Genomic DNA, 13,405 nt, shown 5'->3' on the forward strand with positions numbered 1-13,405 from the left:
ATATTTTTACATAATGTAATTTAATTTCTTATTTTAATTACATAAATCAAAACAATAATATAAAATTGTAAAATTAAACAATAAACTGCAATGAAGTATGATGATACTTTTAATTAAGTATAGTATATTAAGCATATTTACAAACAATACAACTATAAAATTTTATAAAAATTAACAATTAATTTAATTGTAATTGTTATATATATTATCAATATTTATATACATTATGATTGGATAAAAAGATTCATTTTAAAACATTATATGAATATTATTACTATATGTAATTGTATTCATTATTTAATGAAATAATTATAAAAATATAAATACAATGCATTAAAATACAAGTATAAAATTAGGTTAAAAGCCTCTCAGTATTTAATTACAGTCCATATTTATAATTAACAAAAATAACTATATTTTATTACAAAGTATTTACAGTATATTTAAAATTTATGCATTTATTATTGCAATAAAATTATATTGAAATTACACTATTATTATTCATATAAATAAATCATTAATGTATATTTGCACAAAAATAATTTAAATATAAACAATTATAATAAAACTAATATTATTAATAGTAAAATTAATTTTTTATTTAAAATATAGTCAAGTAATAAAACAATTAAAAAATCTTTAAAAAATATCTCAATTAAAATATATTACATATTTATTTAAAAATCATGTAAATTATCTAATTAATAATCAATAAAAAAAATAATAATTTGTTGTCTATTTAGATTCTTAAATTAAATTATAATAATAACCAGTTGAGAATGCTAGAAAGAATATCCATACGAACTCCTTATCCAAATTAAATCATAATTTAATATTATAAATTGCGATATCAAATGACTCAGTATTACAAAATAAACTCAAATTTATCATGTTTTTAATGTTTATGTTAAATTAAGTTTAAAAATTTTAAAAATATGCCATTTTTAAATATCAAAACATTTAAAAACATTCTTTATTTCATTTTGTTGCTTAAACTAAATCAAAATTAATAAATATAAAAATTTTCAATGTTCCTGGAAAGAAAAAATTAAATGCAGATACCCTAGACTTTATTTTTGATGCTTTACACAAATCTAAATTTAATAATAAAATTTTTTACTTTGGCCGGCATTTTTTGTTTCTAAAAAATATCAAAACTTCAGTGCTGATCTCCTATACATTATTTTTCTTTTCAAAATCTGAAATCAAAATTCTAAAATAAAAATAGATACAACCAGACTGACAGACAGACATATAGAATTTATATACGTATTCTTTTCATCAGTTCGTGGAAAAACATTATTTATTTCTACTAATATTTAAATTGTATTTTTAATTAGTTTTCTATCAAAATATAGTAATATTTCAAATCACGTGTTAAATAGTGTTAATTCAGACATTGATGATAACGATAGTTGTTTAAAACATTTGAAAACATGTAATAAATAAAACTAATTTTGTAATATTTATTAAAAAATTTGTTTTAATTTATATAAATAAATAATTAATTAATTTAAAATACTTGTAGTTTAATTTTATAATTATAGTATATTTTTTATGAAATATAATAGTATAAACACTTATCTAATTACAAAAATTTAATATTATTGTAGTTTAGTTTAAAATACAATCTATTAAGACAATCAATGTTTTAACAAAAATTTAATTTTTGTTAGTTATATTTAATATAATATGCGCTCAAAATGATTAAGTTATGTTTAATTTTCTAAAAATTCAATTATAACTTAAACAATTTTGTACATATTTTAGTAATATATTATTAATAATTAAATTTTGATACATTGTTTGTCTTAATTACCTATAATATAGTATTTAATATTAATTTTATAATTATTTTATAAATATTGTAAATATGTGAAAATATGTGTTTGTGTTTAGAAAAGTCAAAAAGAATCCTATTATATGATTTGGTTATATATCGATTCCCCGATTAATATTTTTAATCGTAACAAATATGAGTTTCACATATTTTGATGTCTCTAATGATAACATAAATCTTAATATAAATAATAATCAATAGTTTTTAAAATTCTAAAAAATTCTTATGAATTTTTATGTTAAAATGTGTAACTTTTTGTACTTAATATCTGTTTTAATATTAGATAAATGGATGAATAGACAAGTTTTATGAGATGTTTTAATCCCAATATTTTTGAGACAAATAACAACTGTCAACAACTTATGGTTGTCTCTCATGTTTTGCTGATATAAAACTTACAAATCGTATGAAATGAATATTATATAAGAAATGTGTTCACAATTTATAGTTATAATACACACAATATTTTGTATTACTTTTGTTTTACACATCTATACATAAAAAGAGTCAGATTTTATATAAATACTAAACAGTAAAATATCATATGTTTATTGAATCAATTTTGGCAAACATTTTATAATGATAACTTATGATTTGATTAAACTGTTATAAATTACATTTAAAATTATAATAATATTTATACTTTTATATATATATATTAATTTTTTATAAAATTGTCAGTTAATTAATAAGAATCGACTTTCAAAATAAATATATTTAATATTTGTGTTAAAAATATATCATTTTAAGATATTAATAGTAGTAGTAGTAGTAGTAGTAGTAGTAGTAGTAGTAGTAGTTGTTGTTGTTGTAGTAGTAGTAGTTGTCTAATACTCAGTATTTGTATTGATTTAATTCAAGATCTTATTTTAGATTAAGTTATGATTCACTTCTAATGAATCTATAAATTATATTAAGTTTAGGTTATATTAAATTATTGTTGAGTTTGTTCATAACATTTATATTAATTGTATTTAATACAACATATTCAATAATTTTTAAATTAATAAAAATTTATTTTAATTGATTATTACAGTCTATAAATATTATATAAATATAGTTACACAATAATATAAATATATTGATTAGTTAATAGATTAGATAATCGTTTAATTTAGAAAATATATTATTAAATTATCTTTTTTGTATTTTGCATTATATTTAAAATGAAGTAAGTTTTTTTATTTTCTTTTAATAATTTTATATAATGACCTAAATTTTTGTTATCCATATCTCGCGGTACCCTCTAATAAGTCCTTTCGCGACAATAGAGGACGAAATATGGCTATAAAGGTATAAATTGTGCCGCAATTTGTGGCCAACTGTCGTAAATGATTGCCGGTTAGGCCAACAAACATATAGAGGAAATTGTAATCATTACTAAAATTTTATAATTAATTTTGATTCCTTTAACTAAACCGTTATATAAAGTTATAATAATATAGTTTCTATATATTATTTGAATTATAAAACTTAAATAATAACATTATTATTATTGTTTTGATTACAAGTTTAATATATTATAATTTTGAAGAAAAGTTGGTTTAACTCAAATCAAATGTTTTGTTATTTATGTCCTGTTTTTAGCTATTATTCTACTTCTTCTAAATATTAGTAATGTATTTGATATGCAAGTCGTGTGTCATTTATTATGGTTTCTGGTATTATATAGCTTAGTGTATATGGAGTGATATATACTGTTAATATTTGACATTATACTGTATATACAGTATATATATATATACTATATATACTGTATAATAATAATAAAATATATTATATAGTATACAATATAATGTGGTTTATTTCACTAATGTTTCACTAAACGAAAGGCATTGGATTTACTACAATATTGCAGAATATATCAAAATCTAGAGTGAAGTGTACACTAGTTATGGTACGGGTAGTGGTAGTGGTAGTGGTGGTCGTCAGTGTAGTGACCGTACAATATCTATGATTGAGTCTCTATGGATACTATGAAAGACCAAAAACATTATTAGAAAAATGAAATAAAACAACAAAAATTGCTAAAATTCAGTCTTCACTTGACATCAGTCGACAAAATTGTCACGTTTTTTGGTCCCTACCTATTGGTGGTGTGACTCAGTAATTGAGTTATTTAATGACAGACTCAACAAACCTTATAGAATATAGGGTGAGGTTTATGTAAGCAATTATTGCTTAATATAATACAATTATTAGACAACACTTCATTCAAGAGATCAAAATTGTTTCTCATGTCAAACCATAAGTTGATTTTACTTTATTTTATTTGTGGTGTATGTGTATGTGTATGTGTATGTGTATGTGTATGTGTATGTGTATGTGTATGTGTATGTGTATGTGTATGTGTATGTGTATGTGTATGTGTATGTGTATGTGTATGTGTATGTGTATGTGTATGTGTATGTGTATGTGTATGTGTATGTGTATGTGTATGTGTATGTGTGTATGTGTATGTGTATGTGTATGTGTATGTGTATGTGTATGTGTATGTGTATGTGTATGTGTATGTGTATGTGTATGTGTATGTGTATGTGTATGTGTATGTGTATGTGTATGTGTATGTGTATGTGTATGTGTATGTGTATGTGTATGTGTATGTGTATGTGTATGTGTATGTGTATGTGTATGTGTATGTGTATGTGTATGTGTATGTGTATGTGTATGTGTATGTGTATGTGTATGTGTATGTGTATGTGTATGTGTATGTGTATGTGTATGTGTATGTGTATGTGTATGTGTATGTGTATGTGTATGTGTATGTGTATGTGTATGTGTATGTGTATGTGTATGTGTATGTGTATGTGTATGTGTATGTGTATGTGTATGTGTATGTGTATGTGTATGTGTATGTGTATGTGTATGTGTATGTGTATGTGTATGTGTATGTGTATGTGTATGTGTATGTGTATGTGTATGTGTATGTGTATGTGTATGTGTATGTGTATGTGTATGTGTGTATGTGTATGTGTATGTGTATGTGTATGTGTATGTGTATGTGTATGTGTATGTGTATGTGTATGTGTATGTGTATGTGTATGTGTATGTGTATGTGTATGTGTATGTGTATGTGTATGTGTATGTGTATGTGTAAATATATTGTTAAGGATTAAAAAGTCACTTAAAAAGTTTTTACATATTTTTCTTTTAAATAAACTAATGTTTAACATTTAGTAATTTAATGACTATTTGACTATTAAATTAGAACATGTTTGAATAAATAAATACAATTATTTAAATATATTATAATTTTACAACAAAAATATTTATAAATTATTTAAAAATTTGATGACTAAAAAATAGAAATATTCTTTTTAAATTAAAAATAATTATTTCTCATTCGTTTATCAATTTTATTCTAATGACATAATTTATACCCAAATACTATATTATACAGTATATTAAATTCTGTACATAATATTTTGAAAAGAAAAAAAATATTTTATTATTTATATTGTGGTTTATATGTTTAAAATGTTTTTAGTATTTGTAAATTTTAACAATATACACTTATATATGCATAAAATTTTATTTAACATATACGGTACAATATATTTATTATAACATAGAAATATAATATTATTACACACATTTTATAATAAAAATTGAGAACACATGTAACTGTAATAATAATAATACAAATATAAAAATATATTTTTTAAAATATTATGAAATATATACTTATATATAATACATTTCATTAGAAACCAACGAAACATTGAATTGTATTTATAAGGGAATCCATTAATTCATTGCACAAAAATATAATTTACTTAAAGTATTAACTTTACAAAAACTATAAGTTATTGAATTGTGATGTAATTACTATCTTGTTTGACAACGTTAGACAATCTTTTATACCATTATAAATAGTATCTGTATTTTCATAAAATATGTTTATAATAAAAAATTTTAAGAAATAAAACAAATTGTAGTTTTAAAGAACAATAATTCCAGAATATAGAAACTAAATTAAAAATTTATTTTTGAAATTTTAAAGAATATTTTACATCAATTTTACTAAATAAGATCTCAAATTTTTACTTTTCTAACTTAATAAAGACATAAATATTAGTTTTATAATTTTAACTGAATTTCTTTAAATGTTTTATTAATGTTGTTAAATATACCACAATATATTTTTATCAAATAATAAAAAGTTTTATGAGTATATATTAGTTTTTGATTTTTTAAAACTTCATTAATGATTATATTTTAGCTAAATTACTAATGATTGGTTATTCTGAATTTTTTAAAAACTAATTTTGTTTTTTTCGAAATATGAAAGTTAATGTAATTATTCATTTTTTCATTTATTTTATAATTTTAAATAAATAAGCATTTTCTAACATTTTGTTGAACACAAAAAACACAAAATTATGCTTTAAATTCATATTAAGAGTTATCATATTTGGTCCTTATTTTAATTTAAGTTAAAATTAAGTAACAGATTGAGGTTTTATAAAAGTTTTTAAAATTTTCAATATTACAATGTGTTGACAATCTATGTTAGAATTTATTTGTTAAAGTTTGGAAATTACTTTTTGTATTCCCTTATATAATAAAAGATACGTAAACCACGGTTTTATGCTTTTGTTAAATAACAAGAGATTGCATGCAAACCACTAGTAGTCCATTACATATATTTTAATATATATTATAATATTATGCATAACTGTTTTATATACAACAAATATATGCAAATTTTAGTCAATATTTATGTTTATAAAAATATTCCGCTTTTATTCAACTTTTATAAATCTAAAAATTTGATTAAACATATATTTTTAAATGTTTATTGATATAAAAAATAAATGCCTAAAATAATTTTATTTACTTTATAATATTATATAAAAAATATATTGATACTATAATAAAAATTTTATTTTTATCTTCATCATTAGTATTAACATCATTGTATTACATATATCATTATATAAAACGACAACAAATTATCAAAGTTTATACGATATTATAATTTGTATAACATTTAGCATAATTAGTGAAAAACCACGCATTTATTACATTTTGTTTAATTAAAAAGCATTTTTATTTATACTTAATTTAAAAGTAATTTGTGATTATATAATGACAAATAATTTATGGGTTATTTTTAGATGATTCTTAATAAATATTATACATTAATATTATATAATACAATATAGTTGTGATCCTCTCTATGTATATACGATATACAATAATAACTTAAAGGCCAATCCCTGAGCCCAGTCATAGCAAACTTATTCATTTTGTGGACCAATTTTTATGTGTCTGCCTCACAACGGGTGACATTAAAGTACTGTTAAGCACGCGATTCAAGCATTTATTGATTTTTCTGCCGTTTTTTGACATTTAATATCAAAGAAACAAGACTTCTGTTGAAATTTTATAGATTGTCCACAAAGTGATAATACCATTGAATTGAGAAGAAGACAAATACCAAATACCACTCCAAGAATTAGTTTCTCTAATATATTGTATATCTATTATATAGGACTCTATAAGGGATGACACTGACCGATGACATCGATGGCTAATTATGATCATTAGCACACAATTTTTCAATACAATCATTAATTGAGTCCAGTATTAACTTAACTATATATTAGACAATACTGTACATTATTTTACTGTATATTAGTAACACAATATAGACATATAATATATGACATATCATTGCAATACTTGAATCTATATTATATTTTTATACAAAATTAAATTTTTTATTTGTTATATCGTTAATTTGTTAATTCAGAATATTATATATTATATAATGCATATTAGTATTTAGTTTTAATTATTGTTATGCTAAAATTACTTAATAAATAATATGAAAATTAGAAACAACATTATGAGACAAAAAGTAAAAACTTTTAATTTTATTTAATCGCTATTATATTTAATGACCAGATGTTATAAATATTATTGTTAATATAATTATCATTTCTATGACAATTCACATTTCTGGGTAATATTTATCTTATCTCTGTTTAAAATTTATGTTACTATTATTAACATAAAGTTATGTATATTATATAGTTGGTTAAAGAAAAAAATAGTTGCATAAAATTGTATTTATTTCTATATAAACTATTATTATGCAATAATTTTATCTAAAATTTATATTGTTTTATATATGTAAAGTATAATTGGAGATATAGTACAAGTTAATATATTAGTTTTACGGTATGTATAGTTTATTATGTACTTTAAAAAATATTTAATTATTAATAACTAAAAATACTTTTTATTCAACAATCATAACATTTACTCAAAAAGGTTATAATTTTTGTTTTAACTCTAATTTTAGTTTTAAAATTTTTATGTAATTAGAAACAGTTTTGTTATGATAAATATTTTGTAAATAAATTATAATAAAAGCAATTACCATTAGAACAATACTAAATTAAAATTTTTTACAAAATAATGATTATTATTGTTGTTATTTCTAATTATTATTAATCAATAATTAACAATATTATTAATAATAATAATTAGCACATAAAAACCTAAATACTAAAATTTTTATTAACTTTAAACTAATATATTATATAAATTTTATTATTAGGTTTTTAAAATGATAACAAAATAAAAGTGAATTTGTTTAGTTAATTTGACTGTAAATTATATATAATTTTTATATATAAATAAAAAATAACATTTAAATTCTTTGTAATTTTTATTATATAAATATCAGTAAAGTCTTTGTTTGTGTTTATAAGTGTGTCTCAAAATAATTTATTATTGAAATGAATGCAAGACTTAATGTATTTTCGTTAATCTAATTAAATTGTTTGCATTATGTTATTAAATACTATACGTAATAATAGTTTTAAAACACATTAGATATCGCATAAAATAAGATAAAATCTTTGATAAGCTAAACACTATTATAATAATAAAAATAAGATAATTGTTTTCTCTATAATTTTAATATTTTATTACTTAAATATTTTAAAGCATCAATCACTTTGATAAATATTAAACTAATGAAATTATATACTCATATAACAAAATTTAACAATTGATTAAATCTGACAAACAAATAAAAAATTATTAAATAAATGAGAAAAATGTTTATCTTATTTGTTGTATCAACAATATTATAGTCAAATAATAAAGCAAATAATGGTTTAATATAGTTATTGCTATTAATCACATCCATACTTATAATATTAACGAATAATTGCTATAAAATCAATACAATGCTACTAAATGTTTTGCAATAAATAAGAGTAAGTGAAGACTACTTGAGAGCTGAGGGATGTAAGAGATATTCTCATATATTGTATATATGGGTAATGTTGTTGTGGGCAGAAAATAGTGGTCATTCAAGCGTCTCATAGCTTGTCGTGTGTTGTGTCCCATCAAAAGTATATATTGTCTTATGATGTCTGCATTTGTCTGTCTCTAAGTGATCCCTGAACTTGACATCACTTGATCTATGAGCTCATTGAGTAATAGTATGGTTGTGTCCCAACAGTATGACAATAGGCTAGTGTTTGATCATATATACAGTTGCTGTCAGTCTGTGTCTGTCTGTTATTTTCAGTGCATTTATTTGTGCGGTTGTCTGAACTGCACTCCATTGCCTCTGAGGCCCTGTAATTGAGTGACACAACGCTATTATAACCCCTAACCCAATGGCAAAGCCCACAGTTGTACAGAGGATATCATACAGTATATGAGTTCAATGAGTTTATTGAGTCAATTGTGAGGACGTCTACCCATGAAACAGATGTAACACTAGATGTAGGAATAGCCCATCCAATGACCCGCTGGGCTATAGTTTATAATTTAGACTTCAATCTAACATTTGATTATAACATTCACTATCTATACTATTCTATACCTCATTCTTAACGCATATCTAACTAATACAACCAAAACAGACATATGCTTTAATAACATAGTTTTGTTTTGTCTCTAATATTATATGATAGTCGCAAAAATGTAATTACTTTTTGTTCATCAATAAAATGTTTTTTTTATTTCAATAGACTCTCAGTTATAATGGTTTTTAAATCTAAAGTATATTATCAAACAGTCCTGTATATCAAATACTAAATACTTACCTGTTTTGACACTAATGTATTTTTCTATTATGACTAATATATCTTTTGTAATACTATATATCAATAATATTAGAGAATAATTGATGTAATGATCATTTAGTTGAAATGATTTACTATTTAAGATTAATAAAAAAAGCAAATACAGTATATTTCCCATATATTGACTATTACTGTAAATGTACAACAAATTATTGCAAAATCTAATGTTAAAATATAATAATATAAATTACTGTATAATAAATTTATCTATTTTTTAATTAAATATTTAATTTTTACCTTATATATATATATATATTTAATAAGATATTTAAATAATATACACATAAATAAATAAATTTGATAATATTAATTTTTCATAGATAATTTTAGTCAACTATATTAGTGATCAATACTTCTGTATATACAGTGTTATACTGTATCATATTATATATTTGTATTTATGACTTTTATTATCAATTGAATAAATAAAAATTTATTCATTTTTTACATGAAATACAGTATGAGTGCATTTTGTGGACAATTTTTTTAATAAAACAGCTCCGACTCTACGGGGGTTACTGTAGTGAAGCACTTTTACTAATACTATGACTGTAACACCAATATTATTGATGTGTTTGAATGTATTTCAAAACTATTTTGGGGATAATATTATTGTTGAATATATATATATATATATATATTACTATTATTCATAAGAATCTCCCATTTATTGATTCATTCAAAACTGCAATTTATTTGTCTCCGAGTCTCTCATCGGTCGTTAGTTTTCCTCACTTTTAGTTTCGATGTATAATATTTGCCTAAACTTTAGTATATTATCACTGGACTCTCTCTTTCAGTCACATAGTGTTCCTCATTATACTGCCTATACTTTACATCCCTCCCACCCTTATATTGACTTTCAATGTTCCTCTAATTTAGCATTTTTTAAATACATTTTTCATCTAAAATATAATATATTAATTCTAAATAATGTTTAATAATAAAGGCGATTTGTATAATAGATTAAAAAGCTGTCAATGTTTAATATTAGTTTTTGGTGTGTTTTCAGTTTTATCAATTTTATAGTTTATTTAAATAATAGTTTTGATAAATGGAAACAAATATTTGATTAAATTAGAAGTAAAATATTTTTATTTGTAAAATAAAGTTATCAAACAAATTGTTGTGTATGTTATAATTTGCAATACATTATTTAATTTCAAAGACCCAATGTTTTTATTATGGGATTTAACTCTTATTAATACCATTTGTGAAGTTTAATGTACTAAAGACATCAATTTAATAATTAAACAAATGTTTTAGCAAATAGTTTATCGAGTTTACTGATAAACTAACCGAAAGCAACAACAAAAAATTTTACACAACTTCTATATTATGACTATTATCTCTATTGACTATTATTACAGGTATAACATAGACTTTTCCACAAATTTTGTGTAATCAGTGATAATAACTATCTTAATAGTTGATGATTTTAAAACTCAGTAATTGAGTGACTATTAACAGCATATCTTTGCAAAAGTCGGCATCAAATAGACTATTAAATCATAGATTTAAGTATTCAATAATATCTCTCTCTTTATTTATTTAATTATTTAGTAATATATGTGTTTTGTAACTAATTTGTGAAAAAACAAAAAATAGGTTTTGATTTGATTAAAGAGATAAAGAGATCAGTGTATCAAAAGTATTATCATTGGATTTAAACTGATTTACAGACATCACAAACATTATTAAGCGACTCTTCATTTGTTAGTATAGTTTTTGGCAATAATTAGACACAAATGACTTTAAGCTGAACTTAACTGAACTCACATTTGTATTATTGAAGCGAAAAATTTCTCGAAACTAATTTATTTCATATATAATTGTATTATTGTTTTTAATGTAATACCTTTCAGATTATATAATATTTACCCAAAAGTTAATACATTTAAAATTAGTTTTATATTATTAATTTACCAAATAGACTAGTAGATCACTGTTTATTACAATAATGTTCAGTCAAAATATCTGTATATTTAATAAAAAAAATTGCTATAATTATTAATGTTTTTATTTTAAAAGGTGTCTAAGATATATGAAATGAACTAACATATATGTAAATAAAAATTAATGAAAATATATGCAAAAATTAATGAAAATATATGCAAAAATTATTTACATTTATATTATAAATTATACAAAAGATAAAAGTATAGCAAACGGTTAAATATAATAAACCCATTATATAAAAATTAATTAAATCATATTTTATTTATAGAGTTTAAATAAATTGTTGTCAATTAAGTTGTTTATTATTAAAATAAATTAGTTTTTCTTTTAAAATATTGGTTTCATTATAATTTTCATATATCAATCATATTCTATGTATTCAAATAAAATATAACATTGCTTTTGTTTTTAAGACAAAACACAATATATAAAATAATTTAAAATTATATGGTTAATTATTTTAATTATTTTATTATATCTATAATTACCGTTTCGTAATACATATTGTATTTTATGTTATTAATAATAATGAAATAATGTATAAATAACTATTAAACTGTATAATACAGTACAATTCAAATATTGCCTCAATAAAATAATTAACATTAATATAACAATAATATAATATTAAGCATATCTAATAATTTATGTAAATTAATTATTTATAGTAATTTATAACACATAAAATATTATAGAAAAACAATAATTTTATAGAAATATTTAAACAAATAATTTTATAATTTTATAACCATATTATTAGAAATTAAGAATTTAAAAAAAATCATTTGATTAAATAAAACTGAAATATCTTTATTTACTTTTTATTTAATAAAAAAATATTTTGTTTAATTCATATTAAGGATATTCAGTGTTTTCGTTATAAAAATAATAATAATAATTTAAACAAAATTTTAAACGCAAAAAACAAACAAAATTAGTTTACTCTGCAAACTCACAAACAGCTATATAATTATAATTGAGTAGTGGTTTTGTGTATATATAATATGTTGTACTTAATGTGTATAATAAAACAAAACACCAAAAGAAGCGTTTAATTTGTTTCTCTATGCAAACCAAACGGTGTTATTGTCGGGTATTATAACATCTAAAGAAAAGTTAATTTCTTTCATCAAATGATTAATGACTTTATTTTTTGTGTTGCCTTTGCTTCCGAACCAGAGGTGAGTTGAGTTTCTGTCAGTTAGTAGTCATAGTATATATAGCACACCAGCACTGGTAGTATTAACTGTGGTATCACTGGTTATACTGTTAAATGGCATCCCATTTGCAATTCTGATCTCTTCTTCGTTTAATTTTCCAATGGTTTTACATACTCTACAAGAGATGTTGTATTTTTCATAAGAGGTTTAACACAAATTTATAACAAAAAAAACATCTCATTTGTGACAAAACTTTTGTTGATAACTCATCTCAGATCATAAAACTGTTGTTTATTAAATTTTTTATTATATATTTATTATTTTAATTG

Source organism: Oppia nitens, unplaced genomic scaffold (genome assembly GCF_028296485.1).
Source record: "Oppia nitens isolate AA-2021 unplaced genomic scaffold, nextdenovo-longstitch-racon4-pilon3 scaffold13_pilon_pilon_pilon, whole genome shotgun sequence".
Lineage (NCBI taxonomy): Eukaryota > Metazoa > Arthropoda > Arachnida > Sarcoptiformes > Oppiidae > Oppia > Oppia nitens.